Source organism: Amphiura filiformis, chromosome 17 (genome assembly GCF_039555335.1).
Source record: "Amphiura filiformis chromosome 17, Afil_fr2py, whole genome shotgun sequence".
Classification (NCBI taxonomy): Eukaryota; Metazoa; Echinodermata; class Ophiuroidea; order Amphilepidida; family Amphiuridae; genus Amphiura; species Amphiura filiformis.
Window position 1 is genome coordinate 37639443 of NC_092644.1, and position 25414 is coordinate 37664856.

General features: G+C 36.7%; 1 long non-coding RNA gene across 1 annotated transcript; it reads right to left on the bottom strand.

The window, feature by feature from the left end:
- Positions 1-4685: 4685 nt before the first annotated feature.
- LOC140138424 (uncharacterized) lies at positions 4686-6467 on the bottom strand. The gene is made up of 3 exons (XR_011856998.1): positions 6326-6467; positions 5696-5849; positions 4686-4835 (listed from the first exon to the last, which is right to left on the bottom strand). It is a non-coding gene; the product is annotated as an uncharacterized lncRNA (long non-coding RNA).
- Between the last annotated feature and the right edge of the window lie 18947 nt (positions 6468-25414).

Consider the following 25414-nt stretch of genomic DNA (forward strand, 5'->3'; position numbering starts at 1 on the left):
GTTCAAAAAGGTCATTAGCCTTACAAAACCTAAGATACATGTACATCTAAGGGCCATTCCCCGGGGGTCACTCCCATTGTGGCCTGTACACCATCCGCGATAATAAAAACGCGTAAAAATGGTAGTTTTTCGTGGGTACGCACGATACGCGCGTATCGTGTTTAGGGTGTCAAAAACATGAAACATTGGACAAAATGGTAGCAAAATTGCAATTGCTAATACGCTGAAATGAAATTTAGGGTATGAAATTTGATGCAAGGAATAAAATCCCTGTTTAGGCTGTGAAAATAGGCCCGTGTTACCTGTTTTATCCAAAGGTTAAATCCTTGTTTAGGGTGCTTTTCAAAAGTTTGCGGATGGCGTACAGGCCACAATGGGAGTGAAACCCCCGAGGGTCATTCGTATCGCATACGCATTCGTAACCAACCGTCGTTACTTTCCTATGACGGCGTTTTGACATTGATGAAGCTTTCAAGGGCTGGCAACAACATTGGTGTCAGTGAAATTTTCAGCCCATGTGTGTGTAATATCAATACTATTGTCAGATTTGCGACCAAAACATAACATTGGCAGCCCCGTTGAATTATTGTTTCATATTTTTGTAAAATTGTGGTCAGTTTGGAACAATATTAAAACGTTAGCAACGACTCTATTTCGATGTTAATCTGACCTTTACTTTGGCAATATTTTAGAACTTATCAAGGTATTATAATAACAATTACTCAACACTTAACCATGTCAACGATACGGGCATCTACAAGGCTGAAACAACTATACAGCCTGTGTCAAAAAAAATTGTGCAATTAGAGAATACCGTTGTGACATAATGCTTACATCAACGTCACGGGCGTAGTCTTAGCTCTCAAATACCGTGTGTTCTGTTCAATTTTCTTGTTTCAATTTTGAGATATGTTTATTTAACAACGAAAGGGTAAAATCACAATTGTGCCACTTTTACTAGGGGAGAGAGCTGTACATGTAAATCAATGATTGCTGATGTTAATGCGTCTATAATACCCTCCTCCTTGCGGGGCGCATGCATTAGACGCATCAACATCAGCACGCGTGCATTATTTTGTCTAATATCTCTCCCAACAAGTAATACGCGTTCATTAACCTATAACATGTATAAGTGCGCAATATTTGTTTATCTTTTAACATGTCTTAAGTGACTAAAGAGAACAGCATTTACCATGATAAAATCATGATAAAATCATTGACATGCCCATGTATTTAATTTTTACAGCAGAATGTGAAATATTTATTTATCTTTTAATCTCGTGTAAGTGGAAAAATGGAATCATCATTCCTGCATCATGATAAAACAGTAAAAACAGTCAAAAAAATTTTGTATTGTGTAATTGATGCATTCTTTTGATTTCACAAAGGAACTCATGATAAACTTGATGCTATCACTGTTACATGTAAATCCCTCTTCTCTAGTAAATGTGGCACAATTGTGATTTTACCCTTTCGTCTTTAACTAAACATATCTCGAGATTAAAACAAGCAAATTGAACAGAACAAATAACATTTGAGAGCTAAGACTATGCCCTTGACGTTGATGTAAGCATTATGTCACAACGGTATTTTCTAATTGCCAGAGAGGGCGCTTTTCACTTGCACAATTTTTTTTGAGACAGGCTGTAGTGAAATCGCTTTACTAACCATTCCGCACAAAGTATTTTCTTCTGCTTGTGGATGCATCCTTGCTTAGTGTTTACTTATATATAAGACTGTTCCAACCACTGTTCCATCCACTGTTCCAACCACAGTTCCAATCGTCCATACAAAGTTCTTTCCCTGTCCCTGGATGACTAATTTACATTATTTTAACACTGTTCCAACTATTGACTTATTTGACTTAGCTGTACAGGACGTTGTATCCCCTTGTCCCTGCCAAGTATTCCTCCTCCATTCAGTTCTGTCTGCTGCTTGTGACTTTGCTTCTTGTGGGGTCATTCCCAGGTCGCTCTGAATTTGGTCCTTCCATCTGGTTGGTGGACGACCTGTTGGTCTTTTCTTGCTGAGGTCATTAATGTAGGCTTGGCGGGGAGGCCGATGTTGAGGCATCCTGAAGATATGCCCAGCCCATTTCAAACGTCTCCGGCAAATGGCAAATCGTTGATGGAGCTAGTGATGTTGAGATTCTGTCTGATGGAATTGTTGCGGATTTTGTCCAGTAGGGAAACTCCAAGCATTGCCCTAAGGCATCGCATTTCAAAAACATCCAGTCTGTGTCGATCGGAACTGATTCTTCTGTAATTTTGTTTGTGGTGTCTCTGAACTTCAAAAGTACCACCAATCTTGGCTCTGAACTCTTCTGCAATCAAGGGGTTGGTAAGTCTACTGACGTCATAGCTTTTTAGGGTTGTTTTCAAGCGTTTGGTTCTGACTGGTGCTGAAACCACGTTAGCGATCACTAGATTGTGATCTGAGCCCACATCAGCTGAGCAGTATGATCAGTAGTGCTGGATGGCACTTAGGTTCTCCTGTTGAGTTATGATGAAGTCTGATCTTACCAATTCCATACTTGCCCATTGCGGGGGTCCATGCTTTACTGTCAGAGCCTATTTTGAGGTTGAAATCCCCCATCAAGATAAGTTTATTCTTCTTATTGACTTTCTGAAGGTGGTGTTGTAGCCCATCATAAAATTCATCACTCTCTGCATCGCTGTGTGTAGAGGTGCGGACGTAAACATTAATGAGGTTGAGTATTCCTTCCTTCATTTTAAACTTTGCTGTTAGGATTCTAGAAGAGACAGATTCATAGCTTACTTTGGCAGTGATATTAGAAGCCCAACACCTTCTCTGCCAATGCCATCTTTCATACATGCTAGAAGAATGGTGTATTCATCTTTGTTGATGAGTGTCTCTGTTTCTGCCAGGTGTGTTTCGCAGAGGCCAAGGATGTCAAGACCAAATCTTCTAACTTCATCAAGGAGGATTTCCCAATGACCTTCCGTCCATAGCCTCCTGACATTCCAGGTTCCTACATTAAGGGATCTAGAATGAGCGTTTCGACAGTATTTTTGTGGGACATGAGAGCACCTCAGACGTATCGAATTGCATTCTGAATACGAAGCATGTCTTTCTGATATCAAATAATTTTAATTTTTGAAATTCACGATATAATACAAATTTTATGACAAATTATTAAAATTTGATATTTTTCAAATTTTCAAATTTTTGATATAGAACAGTCCTCGAAATAAATTTTATAAATCTAATGATATATTCTTAAAGTGTATGTAGCTGGGAGGAAAAGCCGACGATCAATTGAAAATGTTGACCTTTTATATTGAAGATATGGATTTTTTTCCCAAAAAGACCTGCAAGTACTGTTAAATATCAAAAATATCAATTTTTAATGATTTGCCATAAAATGTGTATTACATTGCGAATCTCAAAAATCTAAATTATTTGATATCAGAAGGACATTCTTCGTATTCAGAATGCAATTCGATATGTCTGATGTGCTCTAATGTCCCACAATAAATACTGTCCAAACGTTCATACCCCTTCCATTAATACCACTGGAGCTCCTTTTCTTTGCAGGTTCCTCTTTGTTAGATTTGGCTGTCCCAACCATTCACACAACTTATTTTCCCCTGTTCCTGGATGCTTAATTTCTTTCTGCAACCATAATGGGCCGCAATATATCACTAACCGCATAGTCCGAGGCAAGGTTCATTCATTATTGTCAGGGTTAGGGTCTTAGGGTTAGGGTCTTATGGTTAGGGTTAGGGTTAGGGTTAGGGTTAGGGTTAGGGTTAGGGTTAGGGTTAGGGTTCGGGTTAGGGTTAGGGTTAGGGTTAGGGTTAGGGTTAGGGTTAGGGTTAGGGTTAGGGTTAGGGTTAGGGTTAGGGTAAGGGTTAGGGTTAGGGTTAGGGATTAGGGTTAGGGTTATATTCGTATTTATTAGTACTAATATACTAGTAATAGTATATTGTGTGTATGCAGTTTATTCCGTAATCAATAAGTATCATAAACAAACACCTTTCTGGCACAACGAATCACAGCACAGTCGTGTAGGCATTAGACTATGGATACATAGGTTGTGGGTTCGAACCCCAGTTAAACCGTTGTAGAATTTTAATTCTATCGATTTCTTTTATTTTATTAAGTAAGAGGATATAATAATGGTAATAAACTCGTGTTATATCTAGCCTCATAGGCCTATAATTACATGTATGTACTATGTGTTATCGCATTGCGGCCCATTATGGTTGCAGAAAGAAATAACGCTTCCTGGATGACCTACTCGTGCACTTACCGTTGTACCATCAGTCCATACATAGGAATTCTCCGTAACCTGGTCGTTAAATCCAATCCAATATCCCCACCAAGAGCTACTTGTCCCGTCATGTTTACTGTTTACTGATAATTTAACAAATTAAAACAGTTATTTTGACATTTTTGAAAGCAAAGCATTCTTCAGGTTCTTACATTTTATTTTGTGTTGATAATAACAACTGGCTGGGATATATAATTCGTTTTATATATGCTACTACTACAAAGCTACTACAAATTAATAATAATAATAATAATAATAGTAATAATAATAATAATAATAATAATAATAATAATAATAATAATAATAATAATAATAATAATAACACTAATAATGATAATAATGATAATAACAGCACTTTATTGATATGATAAATACAACTTACATCCGATAAAGTCTTGTTCATCTTGGCTATGGATACTGGCTAGCTTGGCACCCAAGTTCTGACAATCAGTTTGAGCTTGCGTAAAAGACACTTTAGCGTTATCGGCAAAGTAGTAGCAGTGATTACCGAATGCTTTCCAACCCCCAGCACAGGTTGCTAATATAAGGTAGTGGACATTAAAGAAACTATTAGGATGTGTAACAATGTAATTATGATCAATGACAGGTTAACAGGAAATTTCATATCATTTAAATTAAAAATTATTCACAGTAGTTTTCAAATACTAGAACAATGTAACTTCAAATTCACCTATAACCACTGATTCTAGATCAAAACGAAAACGGATAATTTGATTTTAGTAGAAAGCCTCTAACTCATCTTTCATATCAAAAGAGGTGACAACTCAACAAAATGTGGATTCTGGAATGGTCGTTAATATCGTGACGAAATTGCCATTCAATCGAAACCACAGGCTAGAAATGTAAATCCAAATTCTAATAATCTACACGTCCATTATCTCGGTCGGGATTGTCCCATCTATTGCACTTACCCATTTCTTACGTCTCGCGATATCATTGTTGGTTTGTACAGGGTATTTCATATCCAGCCGATTTTCTCCGCATAAAAAACACTAATTTGCTTTTTCTTTTTGTAATAATTGGGAGTTTGTTCCACTGGTAAGAAAACGTACTTTTTGAATTGTTTCACCAAGAGGTATTTATTTTACGACATGTTTTGTAATTTCCCCATTGAGTGCAATGGTAAGTGTCCCCTTCGTGCTCAGGGGCGCGAGGTGGAACAGCCGAATCCCGGCAAAACAACCAATGGAGCGATTCATAGTAACTTCGCAAGTAATGTCATGCCGACCGACAGAATGACAATAGGGACAGTTTCAGCAACTTTGATGTGAAATTTTTCGGATTTAATTTTTCGGATCATAAAAAGAACAAAAATGGAAGCATATATTACGTCATTTGTAAGAGTATAATATTGTCTCGTGCTGCAAAAACACTTACGTGGCGTTGTCCCCGTTAAACAACCAATGACTTCAAAGCGAAGTGAACACGTGACCTTCCACTGTGTAGGTTCAATCCTGACAAAGCGTGCCGTTACTGGTTGAGGAAAGGTGTGCGTCAACTCCGTGTTTCTATCATTGTTACCAGTAAATACCTGCACAAATTGAGTTATTGAAACAATACATACACTCAAAACAAATTGTCAATCAAAATTAATGTGCAATAACTAAGGAACCAGTCAGAACATACACTCAAAACAAATTGTCAATCAAAATTAATGGTGCAATAACTAAGGAACCAGTCAGAACATTCCACCAGAAATTCCCCCAGAAATGGATACTGTGCTTTAGAATTATTCTTGTACGTATAGTCGCCACGAAATATAACACGGCTTATAGATACCAAGATCAGCCAATCAGATTGCGAAGGCTATTATAGATGTGTAAAAATGGACTATATTTGATTCCAGAATAAGTTCTATATATGTTATATGACATAAGTTTCATAGTAACCAGCAACTAGCACCAATATTTCGAACTTCCAAGTGCTATCTTTCTGTCTGGGAATATGAAGTTGTAGAAGAGCTTTCGATCTCTGCTGATATTTCATCATAGACCGTTAGATGCTTACCAAAGGTTTATTGTCGCTACCAAGAACATACTGAAGATTACACTCTTGTGTTCCAGTTCTGACTTTAAAGCTTTCCACCCATTCGTCATTCGAAGGGGAGCCTTGTGTTATTACACCGCTTACTGTATTAGACGCACCATAAAGATCCACCTTGGAATGCCAGAAATAATAGAAACTATTGATAATGGGGTGATTGTCAGCAGTCATCTCCTTTATCATCTTCAACCCTTTAACAACTTCATCATCATGATCTTCTTATCTTTACTCCTTATCATTGTCATCATCTTCTTCTTTGTCAATGTTATCTTCATTATATTAATCTTCGTCTTGTTTCCCTTCTCCTCTCCTTCTTCCTCCTTCCTCCTCCTCCTCCTCCTCCTCCTCCTCCACCACCACCTCCTCCTCCTCCTCCTCCACATCGCTGATGATGTGTTCTTTTTACCTGAACCCATGGATAATTATCTGAGTGATGAGCCACCCATCGTCTATCAAAGTTAAGACGCGATGACTGTGGACCGTGGCCATTAATATCATTAAACCATACTGTAGAAACGGATATTTTTGAAGTAGGCAGTTGGCCACTCTCCATGCCTAGTCGAACTGGAGATGTACATACTGTTTCAAGAGAAGGTGGAATATGATATCATGAGCATATTCAAAGCACTTGCCCTTCGATTTATACTGTCGGTTTTTTATTACCATACATTCGAAAGTATTGGAGCGGAATTTTATATAAAATAATATTATCTATTGCTTTATTGTCTTTAGATACTTAAAAAGGCATTTTGTGATCCACAGTATCCTCCAACAAAAGTTGAGGTATTTATACCTCTGGCTAAATAATTTTTATGTACAAAATGACTCTTGCAGATTAATTCGTTTTTGCAAAAATAACTTGAAATTTGAATATATTCTGGTACACCAGTACGAAATGACAACACATTGTCTATTGAGCAGTATAATACACATAATCATGCCTAACTCGCCTAACTTTGGGTATAAGCTTTTTGTGTGGATATCTACTGTAAAATGTCATAAAAAGAGAATGCTAGGATCACGAAATGCTCCTTTAAGTAAAAAAAATTAAACACATGAATGGCCATGCAAATGTGTCTGGTGGGTTTGTTCATATGACCTTCTAATATTACCTGGGTACATATGCATCAATCCCGTGGGGACAGGGGGGACGTGTCCCCCACCTTTCGGCAAAATGACACATTTTTTGTTCTTTTCAGCCACGTTGTGACAATTGAGACCGGATTGGTGCTAATGCCTGGGTATTTAATCAAATGCAATTTGCATAATAACTATTATTATTTGTACTGGTATTTTACCATTAACAGTTATTGAGGTTTTATAATTGACTAAACTAAATTTCGGTATTTATTTCATAACAATCGTTTTATCCAATAGCATTTTACTGCATACCTGCACGTTGTTGCGTTTCCTGAATATGCTGGTTATCAATTACGTTAGCAAATGCAGTTGATCCTGAGAAGTAAAAGATAGATTACTATGTGATCGTTCAGCACAATGTTAGTACCTTACTTAAAATTTGGCTGTTATTGCTTTATTTGCAGTAACGTAAAACAGAAATATATACTTGTTATACAGACTGTATTATGCCAAATGTAACATAGAATCCTCTTGTAATGACCAGAATTTATAGTTTATAAACTTGTATCACATTAAGGGTAGACGAGGTATTATTGGTCGAAGCAACCTAAAAATTGATATTCATTATCTAGATCAATATATTATTGAAAAACAACACCTTGATGTTTTGCAAAAGTTCATTCTACAAATCGTATACTTTGCAAACTTGCTTAACTTATTGTTGTAAATGAGTTATGTACGTTTTACAAAAGTGTTGTTGTTTCAGCCCTCTTTACAACGTAACTAAAGAACCGCAGCACCTATAAAAGTATATATGTGATATTTTCATTCTTCTACACACTCGCTATGAATTGAGCAATGTACTTTTTGCCAAAGCTCATTACCATTCGTAAGATGCTGTGAACTACCAAATCACAACAGTTTAAAATAATTAATAACCTTAATCTATCAAAATTGATAGATCTTATGTTGCATTTTGATAAGGCAGACTTGCCCATGATCACTGAAAGCAGATTGGTACCAATCATTTTGATACAGCCTGTACATTCCTAACATAAGCACATTAATATTCGAGATAAAATCCACAGTAGAGACGCGCAATTGGAGCACAACAGATCATGGAGCTATACGTTATTTATAACACATATAATAGGGTATATTATCGGATAAGCCCATTTCTTTCTAGGTGGGATACTATATACTATACCTATTGGTTTTTCACAAATGTAGGCATATGTTCCTCCGCACGGGTAATCATTCCACGTACCAGCTCCATTAGGCCATAAACCTGTACAGTCCTCCCCAGAGCCATAATTATTAGGTTCACCTGATGTCCATGCAATAAAGTCAACCTGTTAATGGAAAATCATTTTATTATTTAATTTTTTAATGTAAAAGGGATATTTTCAAATCTACATATTCAGACAGCTCACAGCCAGAGATCTTTAATAATAGAGATAGGACACTCTCTACAAACTGCCTATACCATGCTATACAGCAGTTGAAGTCAGGCAATTCGCAAGCGTCGTCGCCGGCCAAGTCTTACTACGATCGTGTAATGAGAAGATACCATAGAGTCCTACATAGAGATCTGTGGAAGAGACGTCCGAATTGACCTACCTTGACCTATAATTTATGAGGAGAATCACATTTTGTACCGCTCACAAAACAAAGAGTATAAGTCCGCCCACCGCTGTCAATCATTCTAATGAACAAATGAAACAAGCTCTGGCATTCTGACAGTGACGTAATCCTAATTATAAATGCGAAAATCACATTGTACATGTACTGTCTGCTGTACTAGATGTCTTCCAACAAGTGCCGGAGTGTCGCGGTCCTGTCACAGCTGGTGAATAAAAAAGAAATGCTACCCACAAAACAAAACAAAAAAATGTCTAAGCCTGTAGCATGGCACCAATGCCCTGTTAAATACTGCGACGCTTTGCTAGTTTTTGCTCCAACGTTTTTACGAAAATATATTATCATAAAGGGTTAATTGTACACAATTTTGAAGGGCTGTACAATAATTATCTGTCTCCCCTGATGGGCAAAAAGAGAGGGCAAGCAATGTTTGGCAAGGCAAAAGGGGCAAGAGATTTTTGGCACACAATCATGGTGTATACCTTTAAAATCAAACACTGTAAAAAGGTCCCGGAAAAAGGTGTAGGAAACCAATACGGAAACGTTCTGATATACAGATTTCCAGAATTACATATCTAAAATAATTCTTCAGTTTGTAAATTCGGTTCCCATGGATTTTTTGGCATGCTGAGTGAAGATGACAAACACTCTTTGGCAGGCCGAGAGGGGGAGGCAAGGTGTTTAGCACACCAAAAGGGGCAAGCAGTTTTGGGCAAGCTAGTTTGAAATTTTGCTCTTCGCTTGGGACAGATAATTTCGGGAGATAATTATTGCACAGCCTTTTAAATATGTGAATTCGTACCGGTGAACCGTCGATCCAGTTAAACGTTCCTTCAACTGCTATGTCGTCCAGGCCAATAAAGTAGCCATGCCATTGACGACCGTCACTCAGTATATTACCTGCATAACGACGAAGTAAAAAATTGTGTGAATATTGACTCCTTTGTCACAGATTCCTGATCATGTTTACAACTGCTTACCTCCCGGCTTACCCTTCACATCTCTAATACGCAAATGTCTCCAAATTGTCCAATGTCGAGTTTAGTAATCTTGATAACATTGTTTTGGGAGTAGCAAAATAATCTTGATAACATTGTTTGGGAGTAGCAAGATAATCTTGATAACATTATTTGGGAGTAGCACAATAAGAAAAATCATATGGAAAAACATACCTGCCAAAAAGTTCTGTTCTTCTTGGCTGTGTATTACAGCCACTTTTGCTCCGTTATTGATGCATGCTGTCTTCGCCTGATCATAGGTAAGCCTGCTATTGTGATCGAAGAAGTAACAGTCGTTATTGAACTTTTCCCATCCTGTAGGACACCTTGGAATGCCTAAAAAAGAAATAATTCCAAATGTAAATTACGAAAGGTGTACATCGGACCTATTCTGCTAAAGATTATACAGCTGCAGCATCCTGTTGTTACAATCATGTACAGCCTGTCTCAATAAAAATTGTGCAAATGAAAAGCGCCTTCATTGGCAATTAGAAAATACCGCTGTGACATGATGCAACGTCAACGTCAAGGGCACAGTCTTAGCTCTCAAATGCCGTTTGTTCTGTTCACATGTTCAATTTGCTTGTTTCAATCTCGAGATATATCTATTTAACAACGAAAGAGTAAAATCACAATTGTGCCACTTTTACTAGGGAAGAGCTGTGTACATGTAAATCTATAATAGCTGATGTTGATGCGTCCGATGCACTCCACCCTTCGGGGTTCGTACGTTAGACACATCAACATTAGCGCGTATGCATTATTATGTCTAATGTCTCTCCCAACAAGTAATACGCGTTCATTAACCTTTAAATGTGTAATATTTGTTTGTCATGTCTTGAGTGATAAAGAGAACAGTATTTACCATGATAAAATAATTGACATGCACATGTATTTAATTTTACAGCAGAATGATGAAATATTTATTTATCTTTTAATCTGTTTTAAGTGGGAAAATAGAATCATTATTCCTGTATCATGATAAAACAGTAAAAACAGTAAAAAAATTGTATTGTTGTGTAATTGATACGTTCTTTTGATTTCAAGAAGGAACTCTTGATAAACTTGATGCTATCACTGATTTAGATGTAAAGCCATCTTCCCAAGTAAAAGTGGCACAATTGTGATTTTACCATTGTCGATAACTAAACATATCTCGAGATTAAAACAAGCAAATTGAAAAGGATAAACGGCAATTGAGAGCAAAAACTACGCCCTTGACGTTGATGTAAGCATTATGTCACAACTGTATTTTCTAATTGTAAAACAGCGCGATTTTCACTTGCACAATTTTTTTTGAGACAGGCTGTATAATAATCTTACGATATAAACCACAGTTGATAATCAATATTGCTTATTTGTGATACCTGTACTCCTATTTTGGTTGGCTCTATAGCACTAAACGTCATAATAAAGTACTTATAATTATTGCGATATTAAAGAGCATTTATTGAAGCCATATGGCAGATATATTCTGACACACCATTATCTCATTCAAAGATTAAGTGGTTTTTTTATAGAAACATTAATAATAAATATTAAACTTTGACCAGACGTATGTTTTCTACATGTTCTAAGAGACTAATCAAGTGGTAGGATTATACTTTACTTAGACATCCGAATACTTCGAACCGGAGAGCGCAATACTCTGTCCACTGTGTAGGCTCGATGCGAATGAATCTCGCCGACACTGCTTGTGGGAAGTTGTGCGTTGTAAGGAGATAACTGCTACTAAATGCCAAAAAAAAAAAAAATATATATAGTTAAAATGTTTTAAAAGTGTTTGCCGTATTTTGAGGAGGACCTTGACGAATTTTCAAGCTCAAAATATTGGTATATTACTTTCTAGATTCCACGTTTGTTTGATATCGTGAAACTACATTTTCATCTAAACTGGCGGCTAAATATATCCATTAGGATTACCAAGCAAAACAGTGGTATGTCCAAATATTCTTGTAATCCAATAACGAGGCTACGTATTTCTACTGACAGACTCATAAGTCTTTCTTGGATTTGTTTACAAGAATTGTCGAATATAAAGCTGATATAAATATATATCCTACTTTTTACGTTATCTCTGCCGTAAGCGCAGTTTCCATTTTCACCTCGCAATTTCAGTTCCTTGAGGATTGATATATGGGACCTCGTCAACAGATTGCAATCATACCCAAAGGTAGACTGCCAGATTCCTGCCAACCCCAGAGGTACATTGCTTCCCAGCTACTTTAGAATGCCAGTGCAATACCAATCCAGTACCTAGTATGTGCACTATTATACCGTATGTGATTTCCATATAATGTACTCTAGAGTACCCACACGAGTAATCTAGAGTACGAATAAAGTAGCTGGCCAGGAGTATACCTCTAGGGTGGCAGCAATATGAATCTGGTAGTGTAGTTGGTCTAAATGGGTTATAACCACCAAGCGGTGAAATGTTACAAATTCTAAGGCAATTGCAACGTAAGTTACGCTATTGATCGTAATCAGTAATAGACACTGCATTACCTTGGCGTTACCGTTCGTTTCCTTGATGTAGTCCATACCACATTCAGTTGATCCTGTCTTGACTTTAAACGATGTCACCGTTTTGTCAGCACTACCACCGCCTTGTGTCTGTAAACCAGTTACCACTCCAACACCCTCCAAATCCACCTGCCAAAATTATGACAATATGAAACGGTTATATTCCAGCCGGCGAATAAGTCCAATCGCCATTGTAACTTCCGGGTTTTTTTAGGACACTTTGACCGCTGACATATCGGGGAAATTACTGTAATTATTATTAATTTATTTATTATTGTCATAATGTTATCACTAAAAATATTTAAATAATTAATTCATTCATTCACTAATGTTGTTTTTTGGGTTTGTTTTCAAAACATTTTAGATTATATTTTGTACGCACAAAAACCTATTTTTCTGAATTTTCCCAATAGGTCAGAGGGCAAAGTGTAAAAAAAAAAAAAAAACTGTCCCACAATGCATTACAAACTTCCAATGCCGATTTGGCTTATACGTCCCTGCCATGGCATGATTTCCATAAGAGCGCGCAAAATCGGAAATAAAATAAAACTTCACAAAAGAGATTTCCCATTTTTCAGAGGTCGTAATCTATGAGATCTTTCATCTTTTCTTTATAAACCCCATAAGACTGAGATATGTTTCGTTTAGATTTAATAAACAATGTCATGCTCTACGGGCCACTGCGGTGTGTTTTTTACTTAGCTTTTTTTTTCCTTCATTCAAACCGGTGGAGCAATTAAAAGGGCATTTCGTGATCCACAGCCTCATCCCACTGGAAATCTCTGGCTACGTAATGTTTATGTACCAAATATTTCTTGCAGATAAGTTCGTTTAACAAAAATATCGTCTAATTTGAATTTCATTCTGGTATACCAAAACGAAATTACAACAGTGGCATATGGAGCAGAGATAATCATGCATAACTCGCAAACGCAAAATCAACTGAGTCAACTGACATTTTGGGAATCGGCTTTTTCGTGGATATCTACTGAAAAATGTCATAAAAAGAGGATGCTAGGATCACGAAATCCTCCTTTAAGCTAAAAAAATTGAATAACTGTTTCGTTCGTGGGCCACAATGAATGATCGAAAAAAATATTCATATCCACTTTAAATACGAATGTATATCCACTTCATGTACTGCGGGAAAATAATTCTTTCAAATGGAAATTAATGCCTGGTACGTTTGGCTGTCCATATAGATAGATATTATTAATTGGGTTAATCGCCCGGTTAATCGTGTTTCGTTTTACCTGAATCCACGGATTTTGATCGTTGTTATGTTTTACCCATGGCCCATAAGAGGCCAGATTAAGTCGAGCTGCCTGGGGTCCATAGAAGTCTGTCTGGTAGTACAGCCAACTAGAAGCTGTTATGGCGCGATTTGGAATCAAACCAGATTCCATTCCTAACGCCGTTGGTGATGAACACGCTGAAAAGAAAATGTGAATTAACACTATATTATTACCGAGGCACAGTGTCATCGCCCCGATATCTTCATGGCAGAAATCGCCATGGTAGGTTGAATCCGCAGCCACGCGTGGCCATTTTGTTCCGACCTTTAAGACACATAATGAGTCGAGGGACATCCCGACTAAGGCTACTGTCAATACCTCGGTAATCATGGTAATTGACATCTCTAGTGTGTAAGTCAGCTTGTATACGTCATGTGAGTGAGTGCTCACATTACGCTGTGTGTGAGTGAACATGTATACGCCATGTGAGTGAGTGCTCACATCAGAAATCAGAATATTTTTGTCAGTTTATGAGTTTATGAGTTCAAGACGCACGCTTCTTTCTCAAGACGCAAGCTAACGACTTTCATATCCGTTGAACATATACATTCAAGTGCAAGGAACCAGATCTGGTTTCTTTATACGAAATCATTTACGGGAGATATTCATCATTTTCTACCCCGGTATCCAAAGATTTATCGTCTGAATATCAATCGTGCATAGCACATTTACGTGTATCGATCCCGGGTATTCATTTCAGTGTCTCTGGCTGTACTAATGTAATTATTAACCGGGCGATGTCGGTGTGCGAGGGAAAATGCTATAAAAATATATAGCAATTATCATGTAATTAAAGAAGGAAAGAAGTCCTGATTTATACATAATAATTTCGCTGTGTTCAATTGACGTACATACTTAACCCCGTTTGACGAACATTGATCAATTTACGCAGTAATCTATGAGATTTGTGCACAATCCGTTTCATGCAGAGTTTTGGCTATTTTAACTATATGCAACATAATAAAAACGTTTGCTTGTTATAGTACTGAATTGTGCATAATTTTAGATAATTTGTTTTTGTATATGCTCACGGCTGCTTAATGCCATAATCAATGGTGTACGTTAAATGATGTTTTCTATAATCGAAGTACTTTCACCCGGGCTTGTAGAGCGTTTTTTACCTCACCTAAACCCCGGGGGAGGCACTCCCTATCTGAAATGGCAGGGATGTGCCTCGGCCATGTTAAAAGTAGGGGGCATTCAGGTCAAATGTACAATTACAAAAATATGGGGTCATTCAGTACACAACCTGAATAAAATGGGGTCATTCGGTATGAAACTTTGAAAAAGGATGGTCATTGGGGTAACAAAAAGTAAAATGGGAGTCATTGAGTACAGGATTGCCAAAAGAGTATCATTAAGTACACATAAATAAGTGCCAAACTGCGTAAAAACAACTTGGCCACCTTGGAAATGTGAAAAATCTTATTATTTCTGGAGGAGAACACAAATACCACCTAAATTTGGGAATTAAAAGGAGGGTCATTGGGTATAGCAGGAAATAGAAAAAGGGGGTCATTGAGTACATGAATTTTTTTAAAGGGGGTCATTGGGTAATAGGTAGGACCATAACACAAAAAAGGGGGTCATTGGGTACAAGCCGGTTTGAAAAAGGGGTCTATCCTGAGGCACATGATGCATATCTGTCATGGAAGTGCCCCCCCCCCCCCCCCCCGGGACCTAAACTCAACTCAGGTGGTGTATGACGTGCATTCCCTAAATTCAGTAAATTTTCATCGTCAACCGTGTAATTGAATGGGATTATTTTGAAATTTTAAAACGCTTGAAATATCGCAAACAAATAGGCCTATGTTGATAAATAATATTAATACAAGCTAAAACCGTTGGGGTTCGATAATGAACCCCACAAAACTAACCGAGTATATGGAAAATGCCATACGTCCGGGCGGTTTCACGGGTTGCCGGCTCGATCATGTCATCCGCCGCCTGACTCAACTCTAAATAATCGGAAAGACGCTAAAGAGCAAAGCATTACAATTACTGCAGTACTTACATTGAGATACAGCGACATTGTTGACATCCCGTTTTTGTTCAAAATCCTGAAAAAAAAAAGAATGTGACAAATAAGTCACGTAACTGGTATAATCTGCTTGAATCCGAGTTGACCGTAGTATAAAATTCGATTTTGCGTTGAAAAGTTAAAGGTGTGTTGTTTTGGATCTGTTGCATGTTGCACCTCACCGTTTACGATGTTTACCAGTATCCGTACCCTACCATAAATTCCCTTTTACCGTAACTCACTCACCAAACCAAACCTTAAACCGCATCCAAACTACAACCTATGACCCGATCTCTAATCATTCCCCATATTTTTCTGTTCACCGTGTCTTATTTAACTAAGAGAGTGACGATGACCGTATTTCCCGGTAACCCTAACCCTAAACCCCAATCCTAACCCGTTCAGGTAAATACGGTCACCTGTCTGACTGGTAATATACTCGCATGAAACTTCACACCAAGGATCGTGGTCATTCTCGTAACTTATATATTAAAGGAGTATTTCGTGATCCTAGCATCCTCTTTTTATGACATTTTTCAGTACATATCCACGAAAACATCATATTCCCAAAATTTCAGTTGATTCCGATAGTGCGTTTGCGAGTTACTGCTCCATAGACAATACGTTGTAATTTCGTTCTGGTGCACCAGAACGAAATTCAAATTTCACGATATCTTTACTAAACGAATTAATCTGCAAGAAATATTTTGTACATAAACATTATGTAGCTAGAGGTTTCCAGTGATATAAAAATCTCAACTTTTTTTGAGTAAAGTGGGGGGATGAGGCTGTGGATCACGAAATGCCCCTTTAACAACAAACCCAAAATTTTACGCGTTTTAGCAAACTCTGATTACAAACCAAAAAACAACAAAATAATCACCTGGTGGAGTCCGTCGCTTTCTTTCAGTTTACACTGCGACAAAAGTACGGCAGCGAAAGCAAACGTGAAGAAAAATAACCCAATTGCTTGAAGAGAGGCCATGGTGAGTATTCTATCTCGGTGGTAATGCGGTTCTAATAAATAGGCTAAGTCTCGCACACCACAATAAAAACGTTGCCGTCGCAATTATTAATATGCTGGTAGTAATTAAAATGGCGTTCAAGCATAATGGAATTATCTTAGCTGTGGTAAAATGATAGACCGTTTTGATTAGTTACGAAATTTGTTGTATATTTAACCACATTGTATGGTATATGTCAATACCCTGATCTCCAAATTAGGTTTGACGATCGTTTTTTTTTTTTTTTTTTTTTGTTTTGTTTTGTTTTGTTTTGTTTTTTTGAAGAAGAAGAAGAATCGTGTTTCTTGTTTTTTCGGGAATTTGAACATACACGGGATGTAAAACAATTATTTGCATCTCAATGTACGTTTTATAAGAGAGTTTGCGAAATGCGGTTCAAAAGCACAAACTTCAACGTCTAAAGGATTATAGAGGATTATCTATTCACAACCATTCTGCCATGGAAGCCTCTAGAAGTCGAAGTGAACATGAAAATCTACAGTGAGCGGTAAATTATGAAAATACGTCAATTTAAGAGCAATATAGTTTCCACATTTCCTCATAGACTACAAAATCTCCTCTATGTATTATCGCTGTATAACACGCTGTTGGAACAAGAACCAATCAGACGTTCGCGTTGAAGTAAATCTGAGCAAGAAATTCAATCGATATACTAAGAGTACAGGGTGTAACAATAAAATTTGTACAATTTTGAAAATTGAATGACACAGATATGCCGCTTATTGTTTTGTTTGATATTTATATGTCTATCAAGATAATTTCTTTAGCCACCAGATATGCCTTGTTTGAATAAAATCGATGGTATACAAGTGAAGATATGGCCAATTATGTAACCTAGTCTTAAAACCGCTTGGGCCACTTTTGTCTAAGTGTTACAAAAGTGACTGAATAGAGTTGAACCATGGACCAGTTGGACGGTGCTCTTAATTATGGTAGGTAGTTTTAAACAATGGGGTATTCGAAGTGGTAGAAATGATACATTTTATGAAAGTCACAACTAAGCACTGACATAACAACCTCATTTGCTAGAAATCGTGGCTGCAGCTCAACAACTTCAACCCCAATTCTCCGTTGGAAGAGCGTATTTTTATGGTTGTGACATTCGGTATCACATGGAGCCAAGCAGAAACCATACGATTGTTTATAGCTCATTTTCCAAACTCACGTCTTCCATCAAGGCATACAACTACATATAACTATGAGAAGTATCTAGAATTTGTTAACAGAATGCTGGCAATAGTGGTCGCCCCAGAATAGTTAGAAGCCCAGATGAACTTAATTTCAAAATTTGATTGTTTTGTTCTTATGGATGCAAAAACTGTTCTCAGTTTTACCGATGATATCTCAGGGATATGAGAAATTACTTTATTTATAAGATTATTTGAAAGAAATTTCATGACTTCATTTATAGATTTTAAAGAAATATCATATTATTATTAAGTTCATGCTAATTATATGAAGAAACAGCACTTATAATTCTTTTGTGTCAGTTCTTTGATGTTTAATGCACGATAAGCGTATCTACGCGGTTCAAACTTGATATGCGCAAAAATGGCAAAAGTGGCCCAACACGTTTTCTGGACGATTTAATTAATCGGACATAACTTTTGAACCCAAGCTAGTAAAGGAACCAACTAAACGTCTTCTTTTAGCCAAGATATTACTGATTGTATTGCATATAACATTTGTGCCATAACTCATTTGGTTTTTTCCGGAGAAGTCAAAATGCAATTGTATAAATTTTATTGTTACGCCCTGTATGTGACGTTACCGTGGAAATCCCAAGGATTACTGCGTAGTTTAATCAATGTTCAAGATTCAGAGTATTTAGCAGTATTCAGAGCAGATCTGAATTTTATCCTTTCACCCAATATAAAAATCATCGTATAGATCCCTGTACTAAGCTCTACTTAATCTGTTCTCCTATGAGCCATGGGTAAAACATATCAAAAACCGGACCTCATGGGCGCCTCAGGAGGACTGAACAGGTTCATGGGACATGTGGGATAATACTCGTTTGGAAGAACATATGCCTACATTTGTGGAAAATCAATAGGTATAGTATCCCCCACTGGTATACGAAATGGGCGGATCCGGGAATGTCCCACATAATTTGACCATTGAGTTATAAAGAACTAATTTTTATAATCTGGATCCGCTCTTGTATGAAGTGGTTTTTCCTGCAAGGAACATTCTGACCCATTTCTTGCCTGTTTACGACAAACTATAGCGCGTCTCGTAATTCAGCTGAGTATAATTATGACATAGGCCTATTGTGCATTTTACCTCAAATATTGTTGTGCTTTTGTCAAGAATGTATGAGAAGCAAATATTTCTGCAAATAAAGCAATGATTATAAAACTTCTAGTATGGTACAAACATATTTGAATTGAAGGAACTGCCTATACGACGTACATAGTATCTTTTACTGCTCAGTTTGTCTCAGGATCCGCTCAGACCTGGATCAGCTAACGTAATTGATGACCAGCATATTCAGGAAAGACAACAACGGCTGTTGCGCAGTAAAATATTATAACGATTGTTGTGAAATAAGTACCGAAATTTAGTTGAGTCAATTATAAAAACCTTAATTACTGTTTGGTAAAATACCAGTACAAATAATAGTCATCAATATGCAAATGGTATTTTACTAATTGACCCAAATAGAGAAAAGAATAAAAAAAAAAAAATTCATAGACTATATTCGAAGATCATATGGAAACACCTACTAACAACGTTTCGCATACATGTAGTGTGTAGCTGTTCATAGCTTTTTTTCTTTCCTTTCCTTTTTTTTTATACTTTTTTTTCCTAAAGTGTCCAAAGCAAAGCAATAAATAATATTAAAACCATCCGCTCCAATACTTTAGAATTTATGCGGCCCATACACGTTCAATATTTTGATCAATATCAAAGACCCTTGATACAAGAGTTGATTCAAAATATTCCATTGTATACGCACAATGGTAGATTTTGTATCCACTCCTGCATTTAGGGTCCGCAATATTAATCAATACCATTGATCGTGTATGTGCCGCAATAATGCAAATCAGAGGCAAGTGATTTGAATATGCTGATATCTTGTCCTTGTTCTCCTGAAACACCAAAAAGTGCATAGGAACAATGTCGGGAACTTTGTTTCATATTTTGGCTTCATTCGTTTATTTTGCAAAACAAGATTTGTTTGAGTTATATTTATACTATCATGCTATGCCTTACTACTATTTTGTGCAATCAATTTCCATATTGAATTATTTGTATTTGACATTAAATGAATTATTTTGTTTGTATTTGGTGCAATCGATAGTTTTGAATAATATTAATGTTTTATAGCTATGCTGGTTCATAGGTTGATTTTTGTAGTGTTTTATCTTTTAAGTAGTTTTAATGCTTATTGGTTCCCTCATATTATTTGATCCTTTATTCTATATGCTTTGCCTATGTATGTAGTATTAATAGTATTTTAAACATGTTGTAAAGTTACATTGTAATTTGATTTATTTTGTAAACATTGTATTTATCTAAATTTGCAATATTATCATGTATTTGAATGTATTTAGTATTTTTAAAACCTTAATAATTATGTTATGTAAATGTTGTATTGATCCCTGGGCCTCAAGGAAGAACAGATGATTAATTGTGTTTTCAACTGATTGAGTGTCCCAGGTTAAAGAAGAAATAAAACAAACAAACAAACAAACAAACGTCACGCTATTGTTCGACCTAGGCTACATCATTCGCCATTTTGTAAATATTAACGCATGGTCGTTGCTTTGAAGTTTCCACCGGATAGTCTGTGGATAGCGTAGAGCATGCTTTGACCATGCGCAAAAAAATAACCCGGAAAAATAATATCATGAAGATGTTTAAGATTGATTCATAGATGTTTCAAAAATTACCGTCATATTGATATTGCATAGATTCACCAAAGAATGGTTTGTTAAGTACTATACTTATATTTAGTAATTGAAAATCGGGAGAATTTTAAGAAATCAATGTTTTTACCTGTCGGTATTACAACTCGTGAAACACATTAGTGATGTGCCTGGGTGACCTAATCTACTAACCTTTAACGTTTCCTCTATGAACTCTAACCCTCCTGCAATATGGCGCCTATTGTCTAGACCTAGGCTACATCTTCCGGTTTGGTTACGTAACTTGGGATGCCTATCCCTTTGTCTATTATTCCTGGTTCCAGTAAAGAACGCCAGTAACAACCCGATGTGGAGGAGTCCGGCAAGGCCCGCAGAGCTGGTATAGTAATTGCTCGCGGGCAACCCAACCCAAACCTCCACGTGGTGTCGGATGGGTAACGCTAACTTGAGCAATAGGGAACAGGCGTGGAAGCGGAAGATTTCGGCGTAGTCGGAGACCATGTATAGTTTTGGCCACGGTCTAACCACTTTTTCTGCTGATTCGGCCTGGTGTGGCTCTGGGAAGACGCCGTTTGGTTTTTGAATTGAGTGCAAGTAAAGATATAGGAAATTAACGCATATAAGCATCCGAGAGGAATGAACGCACAAGCATCAGTCTGGAAACATGTACAGCATACCATAACCAAGGTGCAAAAGGTTTTGTATAGAAACAAAGGCATTGTTCACAAGAGAATTGTACAGCTCAAGTTCAAGTTCAAGTTTTATTTGTTTTCATCTCAATTCACAAAAAGTTATACAAAATAATGGAAATGCAAGATAAGAAATACTTAATGATAATTACTTATAGAAATACAATATAAGAACATGAGAAGTGAAGAGATGTGGATGCCGCAAAGACGCAGAGCGTGAAGCTTGTGGCACCCAATCTGAACAAGATGAAAATTTAACTTACGCTACAGCTGGTGGTGCACATAGCCGTAGCAGCTGAAAGCACCAACCCTCTTCAAATAAAAACAAAAACCGATGTGGAGGAGAAGGAGGAGGTGAAGTGTAGAGAAAGAATAATAAGAAGATGAACAAAAATGAAGATGATAAGAAGGGGATTGTACCAGCAGAAATAATCGATATTTCTATTATGGCTTGCAAAATCATCCATCCATGGGCATACTCGCGAATTGATTTTGATAAAATTGGTAGTCGGAATTGAAAAATGTTGAATTCAAAACCGAAATTCTGACAAAACTATGACATTTTGTCCAATATGATGTGCTTTAGAAAGTTGTAAAATATCTTTCTTTAGCGAATTATGTTACTTTGAAAATCAAAAACGTTCACGGGGCAAGTTGAAGTCTGTAAAAATCTAAAATCAGACACTAGAAGCCTAAATTGCACACCTAAGATTAACACCAGAGCTTGAAAAAAAATATACAGTACCAAGTATTATAGTTTTCTTGTTGCTTTTCATCTCACCGAGAAAAAAAATTATGAAGTGGGAAGGTGTAACTAAAAATTTTGCTAATTTCAACACCGAATTTGATCGTTTCCAGTGCCTAAATTAAGTGACTGAGTTGGTCTTGTATAACAATAGCCATCTTCTGACTAGCGTTCTGCGTGTTATTTTGCATAGTCGTGCTGGAAGTCGATCGATACATGTTGAAATCTCTGTTTGAGATACACCTGTATCTCAATCAAATAAAAAACTATAAATGTAATTTTTTTACAGACCTGAACTTCGCCCATGACCTTTTTTGGGATTATCTTCTTAGCGTTTCAAACTATTATGGTTCGTTAAAGAAAGATTTTCCCAACTCTATAATGTACATCGTATGGGTCTATATAAACATCTCAAAAAAGTAACTAACCCTCCTTAAATAATGACCATTATTCAAAACCGGGCGATTGTATTACAAATTTGTAAAATGCTTTGGAAGTAGAATTTATTTCTGCACATTTTGACACCTCATTTGTAGCAATCGACTGAATATTGACGTCACAGCGTACATTTAAATCAATGTAACCCAAGATTTGAAAGTTGCAGTATATTGTAATGATTTTGTATTCAGTATAATGGAAGGAGATCTGTGTAATGATATCTGAGTGTTTTTGTATTGTATCTAAATGCAACTTTCAAATCTGGACCTCTCTACATTAAAATGACCGGTGTTTTATTGTTTTGTGGGCTATCGTATCAAATGAGATGTCAAAATGTCCAAAGCATTTTACAGATTTGTAATACAATAGCCCCTTGTTGAATAATGAGTATTATTTAAGGGGGGTTAGTTACTTTTTTGAGATGTTTATTATAGTTCTGTCAGAATTTCCGTTTTGATTTCACCATTTTTCACTTCCGACTACCAAAATGTCCAACTCAGTTCTTTATTTCGAATACAACCAGCAATAATAATCGATATTTCTATTGTGACATGCAGATTAATCAATCCATGGGTATATTCACGCATTGATTTAAAAAAAAAATGCAGTCAGAAGTGGAAAATGGTGCACAATTCTGGCAAAACTATACCGTATGATTTGCTTTCGGAAGTTAGGAAAAATCTTTCATTTTCTAATTATATTACTTTGAAAAGCTAAAAGTTGACCCCAAAAAGCACATGGGCGAAGTTCAGGCCTGTCAAAACCGAAATTCTTACACTAGGAGACTATAAAATTTCACGCCCAAGTTTAACACCAGGATAAAAAAAAACAAGCAAGCATAATGGTTTTCTTCTGATATTTACTGAAAAAACAAAAATGTGGAGCTCACAATTTTGCTCATTTCAACACCGCGGTTCCAGTGCCTAAATAAAATGATTGAGTGATCATATAACAATACCCAGCGAGTGACTATCGCGTTCTGAGTTATAAGATCTCACTTAGATGTCGTAATTTAATCTTCAAGATTCAATTAATATCACACCAATAAACAACATCAAGAGACGAAAGTACATTTCTTAATTTAATCTACAATAGTAACTTAAACAATATCAAGAGACGAAAGTACATCACATGTATGTTGACTCTGTATGATATACAAAATGTATCTCATTATTCATTATTTGTGCATTATGTAGTGCATTATGTTATGTATGTATATACACACATTTGAAGCTGTAATTGTGATTCTCTGTGATTATATTATTCTTATGTTTGCTTTTTCCAATAAAAAATATAATGACAAAAAAAAAAAAGAACGAAAGTACATTTATTAATTTAATCTTCAATATTCACTTAAACAACACCAAGAGATTGTTAACATGATTCTTGTTATGTGAATCCAACAGAAATGAAGGTGTTAAACTCACATTTTAGTGACGTTTCACCACTACACTTGTGGTTTCATCAGACTGGCAACTCAGGCGGTAATGGAAGCGATATCGCCAATTTTGAGGTCACCGTTGGATTAACACATAATCATGAAATCTTCACAAACAATTCTAAATTTGTTATGTGGTGTCAAAGCAAAATTATCTTACTCTAAAACCGTCGGGGTACGACAATGTACCACACTGCAAGTATGTTAATTTTCCATTTGTAATTGCTAACCGTGTATTTTGAATGGGGCTGTCAGCCCTGTATCTTCGCCAGCCTCGTACGTCACGTGTTGCGCTTCCTATGCCGCCTGGGCAACTCATCACATCTGACTGCTTCCTTTTATAGGCAACAGGAGCCACTATAGAGGGCGTGATGAGTTGGTCAAAGATGTTGATGAGTGAGTAGGACCTTTTCCTTTTCGGCGTATCCAGGTGGATTCTTTCAGCAACCTTGTGGTCTTGTCAGCTTCTCTGTCGCTGACTTGTGAGTGTCTGTGATAGAAGTTTTGCGACTGGCTTACTTTCAAAATTTTTCACCTCTTTTTGGTGTTCTTTGAGGCGAACGCAAAATGGGCGGCCAGATTCTCCAATGTAAGCACCAGAACAATCTCCGCATTGGACTTCATAGATCGCCTCGGCTTTTTGCTGAGGGAGAATTTTGCCCTTAGGATTTACAAGCATACTGCGGATGGTGCGATGAGGTTTCATAGCAGTAGAAAAACCATGTTTTTTGAAAACTCTAGAAACACGCTCGGCGAGGCCCTCTATGTAGGGTATTACCACCATGCCTTTTGACTTTTCACTGTCATAGGGTACCTGCAGGTAATATGGGACCATTAAGGACGTTTAGCTTATTTGCATAAAAACTAAAGAAGATATGCCCACAAGAGATTGTTATGATGAACAACCTGTCCTTTAAGATTAATAAAACAGGCAATGTTACCTGTTTTTATGTTTGTTTGGACGCTATGACGTCAAAATGACGTCATCGTCAAGTGTCCCATATTACCTGCATGTGCAGGTAATATGGGACACTGTGTTATCTCTATGGTGAAAATCAAAAGTTCAGAAAATCACTCTTTTGTTCTAAAAACATTTTTGTTACATGATTTTGAATGTTAAATGCAAATTTCTACAAGAAAATTCAATTTTCTAAATAGTTTTGCTTTTCGCATTGACAATGCACACAATTTCCTATGTGTCCCCTATTACCTGCACCCATTCAGTTGAAAATCAGAGAAAATAATCATTTATAAAGGAAAGTGCCACTTGTCAGTGGAATTTTACC